Raw genomic sequence first — 19,342 nt, forward strand, 5'->3', positions numbered from 1 at the left:
TATTGTCATCGTCCCTACACGGGTACAAGTTGGGAAAAAGAACATACCGGATATGTGTCACGATTCCAGACACATATTCCCTCTCAAGAACTGACAAAACATTGGACTATTTAGGCAACTGCCAGCCTTTCACAACGCTAGACATGCGTACTGGATATCACCAAATAAACCTTGCTTCAGCAGCTGGTGAGAAATCTGCATTTGCAGTAGCGTCAGGCACTATGAGTATCAGAGGATGCCTTTCGGATTACCGAACACACCCACAACATTCTAATGGCTTGCAGATTTATTGCTGAGGGGACTGAAATCTTTCATGAGCCTAATGCAGAGGTCGGCAAACAGCAGCTCTCGAACCACATGCAGCGCTTTGCTCCCATGAGTGTGAATCTTGTACAAAATATCGCATGCGGCCGATGATGTACATTTCTAGGAAGAGAAAATGTCAACGCATAAGAAGTTGTATTTTTGTATCGTGCTCTACAATGTATTACTACCGAGTGCGTGTCCAAGCAAGGGAATTGCTAAAATCTGCACCCTAGCAGTCAGCCAGCCCACCTGTCCCTTCCGAAGCACTGAGTCAGTCAGCAGCCTCACTGTGCAGTTCTTACTGTTAGTAGAGTCCGTATATCTCTCACGAGCGAGACAAGTTCCTACTCAAAGCATAAAGTTACCTGTATTTTTCCAGCCGGCTGCAAATCCCACACGTATTTTTGTCGTTAATAAAGAACTGCAATTATTTTGTGCTGTTGGCCTTATTATTATTATTACTGTTATTGTTGTTGTCTTCAGTGCAGAGACTGATTTCATGCAGCTCTCCATGCTGCTCCATTCTGTGCAAGCTTCTTCACCTCCAAGTAACTACTGCACCCTGCATTCTTCTGAATCTGCTTATGTACTCCTCTCTTGGTCTCCCTCTACGATTTTTACCCTCCACACTGCCCTACAATACCAAATTGGTGATCTCTTGATGCCTCGGAACATGTCCTACCAACCGAGCCCTTCTTCTAGTCAAATTGTGCCAAAAATTCATCTTCTCCCCAGATCTGTTCAGTACCTCCTTATTAGTTACATAATCTACCCATCTAATCTTCAGCATTCTTCTGTAAGACCACATTTCGAAAGGTTCTATTCCCTTCTTGTCTAAACTATTTATCGTCCATGTTTCACTTCCACACGTGGCAACTCTCCATACAGAAACTTTCAGAATATACTTCCTGACACTTAAATCTATACTCGATGTTAACAAATTTCTCTTCTTCAGAAACGCTTTCATTGCCACAGCCAGTCTGCATTTTTTTATCATCTCTACTTCGGCCATCATCAGTTATTTTGCCCCCCAAATAGCAAAACTCATCTACTACTTTAAATGTCTATTTCCTAATCTAATTCCCTCAGCATCACCTGATTTAATTCGACTATATTCCATTATTCTCGTTTTGCTTTTGTAGATGTTCATCTTATATCCTCCTTTGAAGACACTGTCCATTATAAAACTGAAATATTTTTAGGTGCCTTCTTTGACATGGTTACAAAGACAACGCAAATAAATATAAGAAAAAACCGTGAATTTGAAGTTTAATGACCTTCCGCACTGCCCTATCGTCACGAAAAATTTGTTCATAACAAGAAATCAAATTTGGAGAGACATTTTACAACTAAACATGTGGCATTTAGTACTGAATAACGTGTCTGTAATGCAAGAAAAAAAATTTGAACTTTAGGAGAGTCAATAAAAATCATATTCTGTATTTGATTAATGAATACAGTCTCCCAACAACTTTAATTTAACAAGTTTCGTGATTAGTCAAGAGACTGCCAAGAGAGGAGAACCACACACACAGGGAAAGTACGTAAAAAGGGACTTCAAAACGTAAATTACACATGTCCTCCAACTCGAAGACCATTGCATAGAAAGAGTGGCGCATTGTCTGCAGATACAGTTCTGATGCTGTTCCATTAACAGGTGCATCACAGTGGGGGTGTAAAATGGTGCAGCAACTGGAAACGTACTCCAGAGTTCAAGTATGGGAGACAGTATGATTTCTATCACAGACAAACAGAAAGATTGTTATAACATTCGAACCGTTGTTTATGGAGACTTCGTGACTGTGTTGAAAAATGCTGTCGTATATAGATCTGATAAATATCGTAGATATTGTCATGCACCTCTGTCACCTTGGAGTATAGGGCAGCACTCAGTAAAAGTTGCTTGGCCTACCATAATAATGTCTAATTTCCTTTTTGGAATCCACTCCTAAAATTTTTTTTACACAGATATTCTAAGAAATTAAAGAGTTACTATTGCCGCCAAAATAGTGAAAAATGGAACAGTCAGAATTTATTCAAAAATAACCAAAAAGAAAATCGCAGATCTTAAATTGGTTTCAGCTTTATCGATAAGAGGTGATGAGTCTTGTGACAAATGACGTAGTACAAGTTACACTTTTCGTATAAGTTATTTCTTCTACTTGTTCCAGCCGGCCGCGGTGGTCTAGCGGTTCTAGGCGCTCAGTCCGGAACCGCGGGACTGCTACGGTCGCAGGTTCGAATCCTGCCTCGGGCATGGATGTGTGTGATGTCCTTAGGTTAGTTAGGTTTAATTAGTTCTAAGTTCTAGGGGACTGATGACCACAGATGTTAAGTCCCATAGTGCTCAGAGCCATTTGAACCATTTTTACTTGTTCCAGAAAAGAACTTTAGGGTTATTGTCACTCGAGGTCAAACACGTGGAGGAAAACAGCAAATACTGCAACTGAGTGCATTGAAAAACATATTCCACTCAATAAATTTGTCTCTACTTCAACAGACATGCTGGAACATATGACCAACGTAAGAAACGTGTTTATTCCTGTTTTGAAAAGAAAAATTCATCACGAGATACTTATTCCCTATTGCATCATCCATCAAAAAGCACTTTGTGTGCAGACATTTCCAGTAAGAATTTGCAAAGTTATAGAATTCGTAATCCATTTGAACTATGCTTTTAACAGCCGCCAATTTAAAGAACTTTAATTGACATTTAGAGTAAGTAACAGGTCTTCTGCAGTATGACAAAATACGTCGGCTATCAAGAGCAAACAGTCTGAAATTTTCGCTGAGAGGGGTGTTACCATCCAGAACTATCGAACAATAAGTAGATCCAAAAATTAACCTACATCCTGCTGAGTAACGAAACATAATGACGATTATCGGTAGGTCAACACGTACATGCTTATAATTCATACATATTACCATGACATCACGGTAGCGGAGGAGTGAAGTGTGTGGGAGTGTGGATGCGTGGGGCGTGGGGTGCGAGTACTTCACACAGCACCTGTAGAGGTGTAGGGCGTGTGGGGAGAGGGTGCTGATGTCAGTGAAATACGACATACAGTCGACTCTCACTCCCACAAACGCAGAGGAGCACTTGGGGCAGGGGGTGATTCATGCGAAATTTTCAGAAGCGCTGGGCTCTTCTCTCCCCTCCCCTCTTTGACCTTGACATGTGGCAGGATTCGTGACTCTTGGAATGACCTTGGAGATTAGGAAGTGGTGATGGTGATGTCAACGAAATATGACATATGCAATTGCACGAGATTCCCTGGAATGAACTCTAGGTTAGGGTCAAGGTTGCCTCGTTCTCGCCTTGCCCTGCTACTGCTGCAATGTGCAGAGGCTGCCAGAACTTCTGCACTGTGTGGTGGTGGGCGCTTTGGCGTCGCTGTCGATGCTGGATCTCCAGCAGGACTGGTAGTGGCACGAGGTGGTATTAGGTTTTGATCGTCCATCACATCGTGTCATGCCGCCTTCACATACGTTAGTGGGAGGGAGGTCATCGTGAATCACTGGGGAAGTTCTGCACGGAACACCTGGACGGGCCATCGCTGCAGACACTCAGACTAGTTACGGCTCTCCTGGCCGCAGCCACAGCTCGAGCAGGTTCTCGATTGTCTGACATATGTGACAATCGCATGGCAGCTGCCAGTGAACACATATGATGGAATGTGCTTCTGAAGTTGTATGCGTACTTGATGTACCCCACTAAGTACAGGGTACATTTCAAAGGTATTCCATTCTTCTTCGGTGTGGCTCAAAACTGTGCCATATAGCCGCAACGTGTCAGCGATAAGGTTGGCGGGAACTTCTAACGATAATTAAAACATGCCTGCGCTATGTACCCTAAGACCAGCACGGTCGACCGCTACCGCGCTCACGTTACTGTCAGCGTGACAGAAGCGATAGCCGTTGGTAGATGGTTGAAGGAGTCTGTCAGAGGCCGCTTCATCAATGTATTTGAGGTATACTGTGTTGTATACAATAGACAAATGGATGCCTATCAGTTCTTGCGATTGTATGTGCATCATCACATCTCGAAGAAAGCATTCTATTCCATGGGCCTTCGGTGTTGTGTACAGTGCGTTCAACGTTAGTAAAAAAATGGTTCAAATGGTTCTGAGCACTATGGGACTTAACTACTGAGGTCATCAGTCCCCTAGAACTTAGAACTATTTAAACCTAACTAACCTAAGGACATCACACACATCCATGCCCGAGGCAGGATTCGAACCTGCGAACGTAGCGGTCACGCGGTTCCAAACTGACGCGCTTAGAACCGCACGGCCACACCGGCCGTGAACGTTAGTAGCTTGTCGATACAATAACGGCATGGTGGGTTGGTACTATAACTCAATTCAATGACTCAGCGCCGCGCGCCAGCTGGTAAACAAGCTCGCTTGCGGAGCGCTGCTCAGCGTGCCGAGCCCCGTGCGCACACTGTCACGACTGAAAGCCTACTGCCCAACTGAGCTACTGAAGCGCGACGCACGATGCATCCTCACAGCTCACAGCCTGGGGAATGTTTTCAGAATCTCATTCTGGAAACATCCCCCAGGCTGCGGCTCAGCCATGTCTCTGCAATTTCCTTTCTTCTAGAAGTGCTAGTCTTGCAAGTTTTGCAGTAGAGCTTCTGTGAAGTTTGGAAGGTAGGAGATGAGATGCTGGCCGAAGTAAAGTTGTGAGGACGGGTCGCGAGTTGCGCGTAGGTAGCTCAGTCGGTAGAGTACCTGCCCTGACAGGCAAAGTTCCTGAGTTCGAGTCTCGGTCAGCCACACAGTTTCAATCTGCCAGGAAGGTCCTTATCATCTGTTTTCATGCAAGTCTGTAAGTTCCTAAAAAACCAAGAAGGCGGCGAACTACTCACGTCTACCCAAAAAGTAATCGTCATGTAGAGTGTTATGCGAATGCATGTCCGAAAGAACAGACGCCACGCATTCAAATAATTGATACGCCTAGCAATGGGTCCACCTTCTTCAGTGCGAATGCACAATACTTCCGAATCCCATGGGAATCTCAGAGCACCGAACGGGAGTATAATGGAGATGGACTGCGGACAGGTTGCGCTCGGTGGGAATGTGGATCGGCCGTCAGGCGTGCCGAGATATTTCGCGCAGTTGCGATGAGCTGGGTGCCGGATGCGGAATGGTTAACGCACCTGCCTAGTAAGCAGGAGATCCCGGTCCAGTACACGTTATCACTCCTTGCCGCTGATTCCGCGTAATGTCCCGTTGCAGCTGACAGCTGTGACCCCTTTCATTTTATTTGTAGAGTGTGTCCGTAAGTCATGCAGACTGGGACAGGCTGTTCCCATTCACCGTGTCCTCGATAATGCGAGAGAGCATGAATCAATTGACTGCACTCCGTACACGGACCGGGCCGGCCGGTGTGGCCGAGCGGTTCTAGGCGCTACAGTCTGGAACCGCGCGACCGCTACGGTCGCAGTTCGAATCCTACCTCGGGCATGGATGTGTGTGATGTCCTTAGGTTAGTTAGGTTTAAGTAGTTCTAAGTTCTAGGCGACTGACGACCTTAGAAGTTAAGTCGCATAGTGCTCAGAGCCATTTGAACCATTTTTATTTAAAAAGCTGTAAGAGTTCTCATACAAAAAATTTGGAAGCATTTCTTTCTGGCACACTCTCGTAATCTGCCACGAGGAGGAAAATGATACAGCTACTTTTTGTGATTTTTCCTATCTTCTGAGACAATGCCTTGGGGATTACAGTAGCTTCATTGTACCCGCATCTTTCATTTCCTCTAAGAAGTTACACAGGTTTCCATGGGACTGCAGGATGATATCAACTCCCTACATATACAACAAAATGACATAGATTCATGTGTTCCTTGGAGTCGAACCTTGATTCACAATAATCCATTATAACCAGGTAATGCCTTTCCGCTGCACCGCGATCTCGGAGCCTCGACGAAAGAAAAATAACCCGACTGGCCAGCGAAACAATATTTCTAATCCGTCGCGATTTCACATATTCGTTGACTACCTCACACATCCTAGCAGTTACCTTAATATAGTAGATTTATTCCCTTTTAAAACCATGTTTAAAGCTAACCCTAAACCCATAGTTTCTATATTTATATTCTATTGATCACACCTGTTTTCTACTTCAAAATCATTCCTAAAGTGGGACTAACCGAACCACTATCATATAGAATCCTTCGACCATGCAATAATACTACCAAGGTTACCCTATGACTACTGATATTTGTTCTACAGTATATTCCCTCGTTCCCCACTGAAAGGAAGAAAACTGGTGCATCAAATAGCAGGAATCACTGATAATGTGCGATAACCTTTCCTCATTGGAATTCTCAAAGTTGAGCTCAGTCGCTGCTTACATGCTGATCTTACAAGGAAGCTTCGCAGCACCGTGAACTTGGTGCTGCCGTGTAAACTACCTGACTGAGAACGTCCACGCTGACACACGCACGTGCCACGAGTCACTGTCGCGCTACTGCGGCTCGTTTCAGCTCAGCTCTTCTGCCGTTCTAATGCACTTATTTCCTATCACCAGCAGCCAGAAAGTTTTATTTTTTTCGCATATTTTCCATCTATCAGTTTAGCAATATCTCTCCACTTTCACGTTCAGTTTAGAACACCCTGTCCTGTTGCCAGAACTACCTAATTTAGTAATGAATTAATTACTTTTTGTTACAGTTATAACACAATAGAAAGAACAACTCTCATTGAAAAGGCAGTTCCCGTTACCATAAAGCTGCATTATCACAACTAAGTACTTAATCCAGTATACCTCATTTACAATCGAGGCTTCATTAATAATAGGAACGTCTGAATAATAAATGTAGAACGAATGATACTCCATTTTCTTGTGAGGTTCCTCCTGTTCTGAAATGTTTTTATTTTCTAAATTTTACGTTTACTAGAACTCGGCTGATAGCAGAGGTAATTCGATGCTTTAAGCAGTCCTGCAGAATACGATAACAGCGAGAAGGAAGCTGGTTCCCACGAAGACAGCTGACGAATGGCGCGGTAGTGAATCACAGGAGTGGGGAAAAGCACGCGAATCTTGAGAGTAAATCTGGTTTTTCCGTCATTACATAGGGGAACCACTAGTATTCTGGCGCGAAACTCAGTATTTTACTCACTTGGGGTAGGGGTGGGGGTGAGGGAAGGTACGGGCACTCAGCGCAGAGGTTATCAGCGAAGTTTCTTTATTAAATACTAGTTATTGAAGTCCATTTTGACACAGAAAATGCCAGGAGGAGTCTACAGATCATCAGGGGTTTAATACCATAATACCGCTACGCAGTAAACCAGTTAATTCAGTACACAACATTATTAAATTACCGAAGACATACGAAGAGCTACGAAGTTTTACGACGTAAGCAAGAGATTTCCGCCGTGCATCAATCCTGCCAGTCCGCGATAGGATGTACTAGGAGCCTATTCTTATGTGATAGTCAGTCTTACCACCATCTCAAATTTTATTGACTTTATGAGAGGAAGCGTTTCAAAGTATTAAATTATTACTGTTTTCCGGTGTTTGCCGATAAACACAACGTAATACCATCCGGGACTTAATTCAAATAAAGTAGTTATCCACTCGTCCATTTATAATCACATGGAGCCTGCTTGCATCCTCTGAAGAATCTACGCTATAAGAGCTGCTTTGAGGGACAACATCTATGCGAGATTCAATAAGCAGTCTCGTGTGGGAAGACAGAACCAGTTATACTGTACGTCTCCTGTACCACTTCTTACGGAATCGCTGATAATCTGAGAAAATTTTATTTCTGTTTGGTACTCGGGGAGATTTTGCACATGGCATCCGTTGTGTGGGGAAAGTCCTGTTAGAAATTCTGTGCTGTGGATAGGGATAAACATGGCAGATATTGCACATGATATGCCTATGCTGGGGATAACCTTGCGTCGGAAAGAGAAGCAGGAAGTGAAATGTGAATTAAAAGTGACGACATTTGTGGCTTGCGGGTACCAAGGTCGAGTTAAAATTGTAGGCGTCGCGGAGTGCGAGAAGTGTTTCACGTAACGTAATAAGTTCGCGTCAAAGAAAATTTAAATCGCTTCTAAGGATTACGAACATTCGCGTGTGAAACATAACGATCGATCGTAAAGGAGATATTGTGAGGAGGAAGAAAGAAGACGGCACCACAGTAGCCGTGGCGAGGACTGACAAGTAACTCGGAGGAACGATCGCTGCGCGCAGTGAGCACCCGAAACGCAGTGCGTCACAACAGCAGCAGCGTGGGGCGCACACACGGATTTCGACGCACGTTCGCGGCGTCAGCGCACCCTTAAACCAGCTGTATCGCCAGGAGAGTGCACAAACTTACATAACGTAAGACGAGTTTAACATTTGCGACAAGGGTGCCTGAATTTTAGTAATTAAGTATCGTGGTGTACATTCTCTTCGAGAACAGTTAAAGCAATACTAGGCGAAATGAGTACGTTAGAAGTACGTGAGGATCCAAGAAGAACTGAAAGAACTGTAGATTTAACAAAATGTAATGGTGAAGAGGATGAGATACTTCAGGTCGAACAAAGTGAACATATTTGGGCTATTATGGAAAAGTGAGAGAAAAACAAGCCGATGTTTATGAGAGAACAAACGAGTTTTAAAATAAGGTCTATTAATAATAAAACTGATACAGAAGGAGGATACATACTAGATATTAACACTATCGGGTAGGACGGTATCAAGGAGGTTGATATACACTGAAGAACCAAATAAACTGGTACATCTGCCCAATAGCGTGTAGGGACCCGCGAGCACGCAGAAGTGCCGCAACACGACGTGACACGGACTAGACTAATGTCTGAAGTAGTGCTGGAGGAAACTGACACCATGAATCCTGCAGGGCTATTCATAAATCCGTAAGAGTACGAGGGGGTGGAGATCTCTTCTGAATAGCATGTTGCATGGCATCCCAGGTATGCTCAATAGTGTTCATGTCTGGGGAGTTTGGTCGCCAGCAGAAGTGTTTAAACTCAGAAGAGGGTTCCGGGAGCCACCCTGTAGCAATTCTGGAAGTGTGGGCTTCGCATTGTCCTGCTGGAATTGCCCAAGTCCGTCTTCATCCACAATGGGCATGAATGGATACAGGTGATCAGACAGGATGCTTACGTACGTGTTACCTGTTTGACTATCAGGGGTTACATATCACTCTTACTGCACATGCCCCACAACATTACAGAGCCTCCATCAGCTTGGAAAGTCCGCTGCTGACATTCAGGGTCCATAGATTCATGAGGCTGTCTTCATACCCGTACGCGTTTAACCGCTTGATACAATTTGAAACGAGGCTCGTCCGACCATACAGCTTGTTTCCAGTCATCAACAGTCCAATGTCGATGTTGACGCACCCAGGCGAGGCGTAAAGCTTTGTGTCGTGCAATCATCAAGGGTACACGAGTGAGTCTTCGGCTCCGAAAGCCCATATCGAAGATGTTTCGTTGAATAGTTCGCACGCTGACATTTGTTGATGGCCCAGTTTTCAAATTTGCAGCATTTTGCGGCGGGGTTGGACTTCTGTCATGTTGAACGATTCTCTTCAGTCGTCGTTGGTCCCGTTCTTGCCGGATCTTTCTCCGGCCGCAGCGATGTCAGAGATTTGTTGTTTTGCCGGATTCTTGACGTTCACGGTACACTCGTGAAATGGTCGTACTGGAAAATCCCCACTTCATCGCTTCCTCGGAGATGTTGTGTCCCATCGTTCGTGCACCGACTATAACACCACGTTCAAACTCACTTAAATCTTGATAACATGCCATTACAGCAACAGTAACCGATCTAACAACTGCGCCAAACACTTGTTATCTTATACAGGCGTTGCCGACCGCAGCGCCGTATTCTGCCTGTTTACATATATCTGTATTTGAATACGGATGCCTATACCAGTTTCTTTGGCGCTTCAGTGTATAAAAACTAGGTGAAATTGGTAGGGATGTTACCGAAATATGGGGTCTTATCGATCATGGTCAAAAACAACTTGGTGAATCTATAGAATCCTGTGATGAGTTTGATATACTGGCGGATATTAAAGAGAAAGTAAGTACTCTCAATGAAAGAACAGGAAAGTCTGTTGCGAATGCGGATAAGTTGATAAAGTATGTAAATGCAAAAGTAGGGGATTATAATAGGGACACTCAAAGTAAAACAGAATTTACTGCCGACGAGTCTTTCGCAAACAGCTGGACAAGTATAGGTGGAGAAACAGAACAATCTGATAAGAATTCTGAAGAAGGTTGTACGAAAGTTCAAGAAGTCATAATGAGTAATTTAACGTATCATCAGGACGAAAATATATTAGAAAGTGCCTCTGGAAATGAGGGAGAGTACAAAGTTAGGATGAGCGTTGCTATAAAGAATGAGGAGCAGGAAATGGCTCAAGGGGATGTTGGTTCAACAAATAAGGAGACTGAAGCTAGTAATCCAATAGTGAATAGTGAAGATGAAATTAGAGAATGGGAAAGTTCGTTCTTTAGTATGGAAGGAATGTTAAGAACAATGAAAACATAATAGAATGTTCTAGGGACGAAGATAGGACTATAGATAATATTGGCATAAGATTTGACATCAAAGACGCCTCTGTTAAGAATATTAATAATAAAAGTAGCGGAATCATAACAATTATCACTGATACTGAGGAAGGAACGAAGGGCACACCAGAACATTCTGTGAATACCTGGGAAAAACTAAATTTAATAATGGTCGCACAATCTCACAGAGTAAGTTAAATCCTTTACGTGGAGTCTAGTAAAGACGTCAATGAAAATGAGAAAACTATTAATATTTCGCAAGATACTGTCAGCTATGAGACTGAAGAATGTAACAGAGCAGTCTCTGGCGTAAATAACAGGCCCAGATACACAGATTCAAATAACACTATCTGTTAGAGTAGTTACTGTTAAGAAATTTGTTGTAAGTAATGCGAATGAGGTGACTGCAAAGGTAGTTGGTATCCATTGTAGTATCAATGCCTTTACTGACAGACGACCACTAGGTGAAAATAGGTACGTTCTGCAAGTTTGCTGTTAGAAGAGACATACACACTGCAAGTAACCATACGAAGAAAAACGGAAATGTTGTTAATGAAAGCCACTACTTGAAAGTTGGTGATTTAAACAAGCTTGCTACTAAGTGAAAAGAACACTTTATAAGTAACCACAGGAAGAAAAAGAGAGCTGTTCATGATGATTACCACTCTTTGAAAATGGATACTTTCTGCAAATTTGTTGCTAACAGAAAAGTACACAATATCGGAACCACAGAAAGAAAAACTGGAATGATCTGAAGGCTTCGTATCAGCTGGGCGCTTTGCCAGAAAAAGCAACAAAAGTTAACAATTGGAAAGGCGTAAGATGGGAGTCAAAGAAATGTTCCCGAAAACAAGAATGAAAACTATGACAACGACTTTCCCCAAAAGGAATAGGTGATAAACGAAAGATCTCACGTTTTTAGGGCGATAAACAAAATAATGATTGTGTCAAAGAAAAACTGATGAGAATTCACATTTGCATAATAAGAAACAATGTAAAGCGTTTGACCGAAAAGACCTTGAAGGGATTTCACATTTTCATTGTAACAGGTGATGTAATGGTCATGGCAGAAAAGTATAAGTAAAAGGAAAGAAGTGAGGAACAAAAATAAGAGAATCACCAGTTTAGTGTGAGGACTGAAGTTGGTGGTGCAGAAATAGTAGCTTCTATTGGGATTGGTAGCGTTTTGTTTGCCTTTGTAAAAGGAGGATTTTATGAGCAAATGATAGGTAAAGAGAGTGTACCAGTTTTACCAGAGTGAGTGTTTAGGCCGTAGATGCCGTCAGAATAAAGAAACAAGTGGTAGTACAAATGAAGGATAAAGAAAAAGGAGTGAGGATTGTTGACATTTTGGTACCAGGGCTATGTATCAGTCTTATTATAGGAAAGGAGCTGTGGGTACGCCGTGCTAATATGAATTTTGAGAAGGGCAGTGTGACCATTAAGGTAAATGATATGGGAAATATAGCAAGGTTTGCAAATATTAAGGGTACTTGCAAAGGAGCGCACATGGAGTGACGATTATGAGTGGATATTTCTAATATGAATCCAGTATAGAAGAAATTATCTCACAAAGGGAAAAGAACAGTCAGAACTTTATTGAAACAAGAGTGTCAAACTGGAATAAAAGTTGAAGTTAAGGAAATTAAAATAATTAACTAAGTGGTGAATGGAGCAGCGAATAATTTTATTTTTAAGTACGTGAATGTGTTTTCAAATAGTGTACACATGAAGAAGAATGAAGAGAACGAATATAATGTTATTGACATGAAAATTCTGTAAAAATATGGTTAAAGATTTTGCTCTCTAAGCAACAGAACGTATTTTCGAAATGTACAAGATTAATGAAACATGGGTTTGGTACAGTGGGAGGATTTTACATCCTGCTGTCGCCCTGAAGGAAATTTTAGCCTTCAAGTATCGGAAAACATTGGCGTATAACTGTGTATGAGTAATCCAATATTGTTCTTGCTAATACATTGGCAATTTTCTTATATATATCATACACTCCTGGAAATGGAAAAAAGAACACATTGACACCGGTGTGTCAGACCCACCATACTTGCTCCGGACACTGCGAGAGGGCTGTACAAGCAATGATCACACGCACGGCACAGCGGACACATCAGGAACCGCGGTGTTGGCCGTCGAATGGCGCTAGCTGCGTAGCATTTGTGCACCGCCGCCGTCAGTGTCAGCCAGTTTGCCGTGGCATACGGAGCTCCATCGCAGTCTTTAACACTGGTAGCATGCCGCGACAGCGTGGACGTGAACCGTATGTGCAGTTGACGGACTTTGAGCGAGGGCGTATAGTGGGCATGCGGGAGGCCGGGTGGACGTACCGCCGAATTGCTCAACACGTGGGGCGTGAGGTCTCCACAGTACATCGATGTTGTCGCCAGTGGTCGGCGGAAGGTGCACGTGCCCGTCGACCTGGGACCGGACCGCAGCGACGCACGGATGCACGCCAAGACCGTAGGATCCTACGCAGTGCCGTAGGGGACCGCACCGCCACTTCCCAGCAAATTAGGGACACTGTTGCTCCTGGGGTATCGGCGAGGACCATTCGCAACCGTCTCTATGAAGCTGGGCTACGGTCCCGCACACCGTTAGGCCGTCTTCCGCTCACGCCCCAACATCGTGCAGCCCGCCTCCAGTGGTGTCGCGACAGGCGTGAATGGAGGGACGAATGGAGACGTGTCGTCTTCAGCGATTGAGAGTCGCTTCTGCCTTGGTGCCAATGATGGTCGTATGCGTGTTTGGCGCCGTGCAGGTGAGCGCCACAATCAGGACTGCATACGACCGAGGCACACAGGGCCAACACCCGGCATCATGGTGTGGGGAGCGATCTCCTACACTGGCCGTACACCACTGGTGATCGTCGAGGGGACACTGAATAGTGCACGGTACATCCAAACCGTCATCGAACCCATCGTTCTACCATTCCTACACCGGCAAGGGAACTTGCTGTTCCAACAGGACAATGCACGTCCGCATGTATCCCGTGCCAGCCAACGTGCTCTAGAAGGTGTAAGTCAACTACCCTGGCCAGCAAGATCTCCGGATCTGTCCCCCATTGAGCACGTTTGGGACTGGATGAAGCGTCGTCTCACGCGGTCTGCACGTCCAGCACGAACGCTGGTCCAACTGAGGCGCCAGGTGGAAATGGCATGGCAAGCCGTTCCACAGGACTACATCCAGCATCTCTACGATCGTCTCCATGGGAGAATAGCAGCCTGCATTGCTGCGAAAGGTGGATATACACTGTACTAGTGCCGACATTGTGCATGCTCTCTTGCCTGTGTCTATGTGCCTGTGGTTCTGTCAGTGTGATCATGTGATGTATCTGACCCCTGGAATGTGTCAATAAAGTTTCCCCTTCCTGAGACAATGAATTCACGGTGTTCTTACTTCAATTTCCAGGAGTGTATATGTTATTAGAGTAGAAGTAAGATATTTGTAAAGTGTGGCGCGACATTTCAATTTGTTCCATGTATGTTAGTTGTCGCATTTGAAAGATATATTGTTACGGAATACTGTATATTAGGACTTTATTCCCTAATGTATTTTTATCCGTATTAAGGAACAGATTGTGTGGCATGTATCTTTCGCCAATACTAGGAAATGCCGTTAAGGTTCTAGGCCCGAGGGAAACTCCTGATCTACACCTCCGCGCGGTAGAGAGTGGGCAACGCCACTTCATGTGGTGGCTAACGTAGACAGGGACCGAGTGATGTCCGGGATAACTCATCACCCCAGCACTTGCTGGGCAGGGCACCCTCTTGCCCTGGAAATGAGAAACCATTTCCAAAGGCGGAAGAAACAGCTGATGGTCAGTGGCATAGGATATGGAAAGCAACAGAAAACCACCAGATTAAAGAACTACGGATATCCCAATCACCAGCAGTAAACCATGTCAGTATCTTCTGTAAAATTTTCCGGAGATATAATAGTCCCCCAATCGGATCTCCAGGTGGGGACTGCAAAATATACAGACAAGGAGAAGGAAAAGTATCTCGATTTTAACATAGCAACTGGGAATGTGAGAACACTGCTTCAGTGTAGCAAACAAAAAAACCTAAAACTTGAAATGGAACGACAGGAAATCGCTATCCTAGGCATATCGGAGATGATATGGCCCCAATCAGGTGATTTCTGGTCTGAAGAATACAGAGTCATTCACACCGGAACTGACCAGGATAAACCAGGAATGGTAGGAGGTGAAATAATTTTGAGGAAAAACTCACGTGTCAAAGGATTTGTGCAATGTAGCTCTTGGCCTACAGAAGAGCAAATAATTTTTTTAACAAACTTAAAACAATACTGTCAGGTACAAGAGAAAATAAAGAGGGGAACATGCTGTTTGGTGAAGACATGGTGAAGAGATGGAATGAATACATAGAGAAGTTGTACGCCCAAACACCACTTTCGGAGGAAGTAATAGAAGGAGAAGAGCAAGAAGACGAAGATGACAAGGGAGATGACATTCTGCAAGAAGAATTAGACAAAGCTGTAAAAGAACTAAAGGGCAAGAATGCAATGGGTATTGATGACATCCCTGCTGTTGGTGACAGCATGAAAATGATGCTGCTTTAACTTGTTGGGTCGGTCTATAACACAGGAGAGATACCGACAGGCTTCCATAAATGCAACGTTGTTTCTATACCAAAGAAGGCAGTAGCTACAAAACGTGAATAGTACCAAACGTCAAACCTAATACCACATAATTCTGAAGATAATTGAAGAGAAGATGGAGGATATGCTGAGTGAAGATCAGTTTGGTTTCAGAAGGGGATTGGGGACAAGAGAAGCGATTCTGTGTTGTGTCTAGGAATCCTGCATACTCGGTTCGCTAGACAAAAAATCAAACTACTCGTATTAATGAGTTTTATTACAACAAGACAAGTTTAAATACTTAAATGCAATCTGAAAATTCTTGTAGTCCTTTATAAATTATCATCCACAAGTGCAATTACAGAGATGTGTCGCCGGAAAAGGGTGACATACAAAATAATTAGTCTTTTCACAATAGACAAACACAAGTAACACTTCTGGTCCTAGTGACCGCTTCTAACAAAGGGTCTGTCAACTGAATTGCAGTGACAGCTAATCTCCAATTGCACTACGTAGAGACTAAAGACTACGCTGCGTCGGCTAACGAAGTGGCTAACGTTGAAGCTGCTATCAAAGTGGGCTGCCAACAGCCGGCCCCGGCCCTTACTTCGTCTCCACCTAGGGGCCGCTGCTGTCGCATTGTGATGCTGGAGGGAGGTCGGTCCGCGTGCGACTGTCTGCCCTCTTCTCACGGAGGATGCTAAGTTCACCCAACCTGGATATGATGTGACGTCATTATGACGTATATACGCTTTAGTCGATTAACACACCTATCGACTTTTACGAACGTTCGAGATTCTAAACTGTCGTCAGCTAGTGGCTTGTTTTGACACGTGCGATTCTGAAAACAGCTCAGTGTGGTAGCGTATATGTATTTCGCCAAAATAAAAGAGCTGGATATTAATAGAAATATTCCTGACTGTGGCCTTGAAAACACCACGTAAAAAAGTGAAGTCTTCTTATGTCTCGACCAGATTAGATTGTGTGATTGTTGTATTGAATGCTTACGCCGAAAATAATATTTATTTATTATCAACATTTTAGTATGGTTTCATACAATGTCAGTACATATTAGATTGTAGCAGCATACTCTTGCTGACATTTTTTTCTTTATTTATATAGCTGAAAGAGAACTCGTGCAAGTTTGTTAGCTAAGTAATTTATATGTCCATCCCACGATAGTCTTTTATTAACCATGATTCCAAGTAATTTTACACTCGGACAGGTGCCTTAGTGTCCAGTAATGACTGATGTGTAGAATGATTGAATTTCGAACTTAAAAAGAAAAATATGAGGCATTGTTGAAGAAAAATCATCGACCGGAGATGATATACGAGGGGAAGTGGATTTCTCAATGTAATCTTAACCAAAGGTTAGTGTCTAGTACTGATTGACGTATGAAATGATTGAATGCAGTGTCAAAGCATTCCATGGTGGTAAGCTTTTCTCTCATTAGTCTCTCGAATGGTGAACACATAATTAGAGACGAACAAACGAAAAACAACGCACAGGACACAAACACAGTACAATACACGATTTAAACGCAAAACACATTTAAACGAATGGCGCAGAGCACAGCGCTACCATGTCACAATCTCTCGAAAGTTCACAAAAGTCGAATAGTCGATATACGGTTTCTATCGTTTTCGATGTAGCGTGTATGCGTCATAATGACGTCACATCGTATCCAAGTCCGGTGAACTTACAATCCTCCTCTTCTCACAGCCTTCTCTCCTCTATCGTTCCCGGCTGGCGTGCTGGCGCTGACTTTACGCCGTAACATTCTTCCCCCCCCCCCCCCCCCCTCACCAAAGCGACGGACCGTCGTCGTATATGGAGTACGACAACGGTGGGGAGGGAGGAGCGTGGCCGTCCTGATGGATCGGAAGCTGTGGCTGCAGACGTCAGGTCGTACCCCGCAATCCGGCCTTTGCTCTGGTGGAAACGTCCCTCGGAAAACGCCCAGAAGGGTACGCGTTCACTCCCTAAGACCCACATCAAGATGTAGAAGGCGTCGGCCGTTGTAGCGTGGGCGGGTCCAGCTCAATCGGTAGGACGAGAGGAGGCGCAGGAGGCGAAGGCTCCGTCTCTATGAGGTCGTCCCGCAGTGTTGTGATGACACCCTGTGGCGGCTGCTGTGGCCGTGCTGTTCTCGGGAACCGTGAATCTGGGGGAAGAGATACCGAAGGATCACCGTGCATATGGGAGTGGCGAATTTGATTGTGATTGCGGCGCTGCAATCAGTGTGGGCCTCAAATGAGATACATGTATGCGCCAAGTGGATGAAGGCTCTCGCCTCGCGCCCACCGTCTGCTGCCGCTAAAAACCTTGAAAAACACATCATGCGGCGCGAAGCGCTACTTGCTGCCTTCCTTCGGCGCCTGATGCTGAGGAAGGTGGGTCAGGTGGAGCAGTGTCAGATGGAGGTGGCCGTGAAACAATTCCGTCGGCGACGGCCATCCCATGGATGCGAACAATAGGAGGAGGGACACAGTTACAATGCTTCATCCCTGGTGTGTGCGGTGCGGAGTTTGGCCATCTGCTGCTGAAGGTTCTGACAAAACATTCCGCTTCGCCGTTTGACTGTAGATGGAACGGTGCACTAGTTAGATGCTGTATGCCATTGTGTTCACAGAAAGTTTTAAATTAATATGAAGTGAACTGAGGGCCGTTGTCCAATTCTATGACTTCAGGCAAATAATAGAGAACTTCAGGCAGATAATAGAGAACAACGCTTGAACTGTGCTACGTGACGTAGTCGAGTTCATTGGTACAACAAAAGGACACTTGCTATAAGAGTCTACCACAATCAACCAAAGAATGCTCCAAAAAGGATCCTCAAAGTCTGTGTTCACACTTTGCCATGGTGATTGCGGCTTAGGACAAGCAGAGAATTTTCATTGTGGAGCGGACTGATTTTCCGCACATGCCTGACACTGTGCCGTCATCTGTTCTGTTCGGGTGTCCATACCGTGCCAAGTAGAGTGTGGACGCGCTAACCGTTTCGTACGAACAATCTCCCAGTGTCCTCGGTTAAGTAACTGCAACACTTCTTTTTGCAAAGCTTTGGGGATGAACACAGGTGACTGTCCACAGTCATTTGGAACAAGAATCATACCTTGCTGTATAGCGAGGCTATGCTGACGTGCAAAGTATCGTCTCACTGCAGTGTTCTTTATGCTGTGCAATGAGCGAGGCCTAGATGTGCGAATGTATTTATAAAAAAATGTTCAAATCTGAATCAGCTTCAGTGGCCTGTGCAATTTTCCTATAGTTCAGAGGAAAGGATTGAAGCAATTCAGAATCGTGAGCATCGATGTGACAACAACATGCAGCTGAAGCGTCTAAGTCTGTATCAGGACCAAACGGAAGACGTGAAAGTGCGTCCGCATTACCTTGTTGAGCTGTCGGACGATACACAATCTCGTACTGCCATTGAGACAACAACAATGCCCATGAAACTTCCTGGCAGATTAAAACTGTGTGCCGGACCGAGACTCGAACTCGGGACCTTTGCCTTTCGCGGGCAAGTGCTCTACCAACGGGGCTACCCAAGCGCGACTCACGCTCCGTCCTCACAGTTTTAATTCCGCTAGTACCTTGTCTCCTACCGTCCAAACTTCACAGAAGCTTCATTCTAGAAACAAAGCCCATCTTTGCAACTTTTCGGCAGTTCGTACAGGAATTGGCTTCATCGGATGAAACAAGGACAGCAATGGCTTGTAATCCGTTACTAAGTAGAATTTTCTGCCATACAAATAGTGGTGGAATTTGGTGACACTACACAATATCCAACGCCTCTTTCTCTATTTGTGAATAGCTACACTGAGCTTTGGACAACACTTTTGATGCGAAAGCAATAGACCTATCTTCATCGCCAAA

The sequence above is a fragment of the Schistocerca americana genome, chromosome X (genome assembly GCF_021461395.2).
Source record: "Schistocerca americana isolate TAMUIC-IGC-003095 chromosome X, iqSchAmer2.1, whole genome shotgun sequence".
Classification (NCBI taxonomy): Eukaryota; Metazoa; Arthropoda; class Insecta; order Orthoptera; family Acrididae; genus Schistocerca; species Schistocerca americana.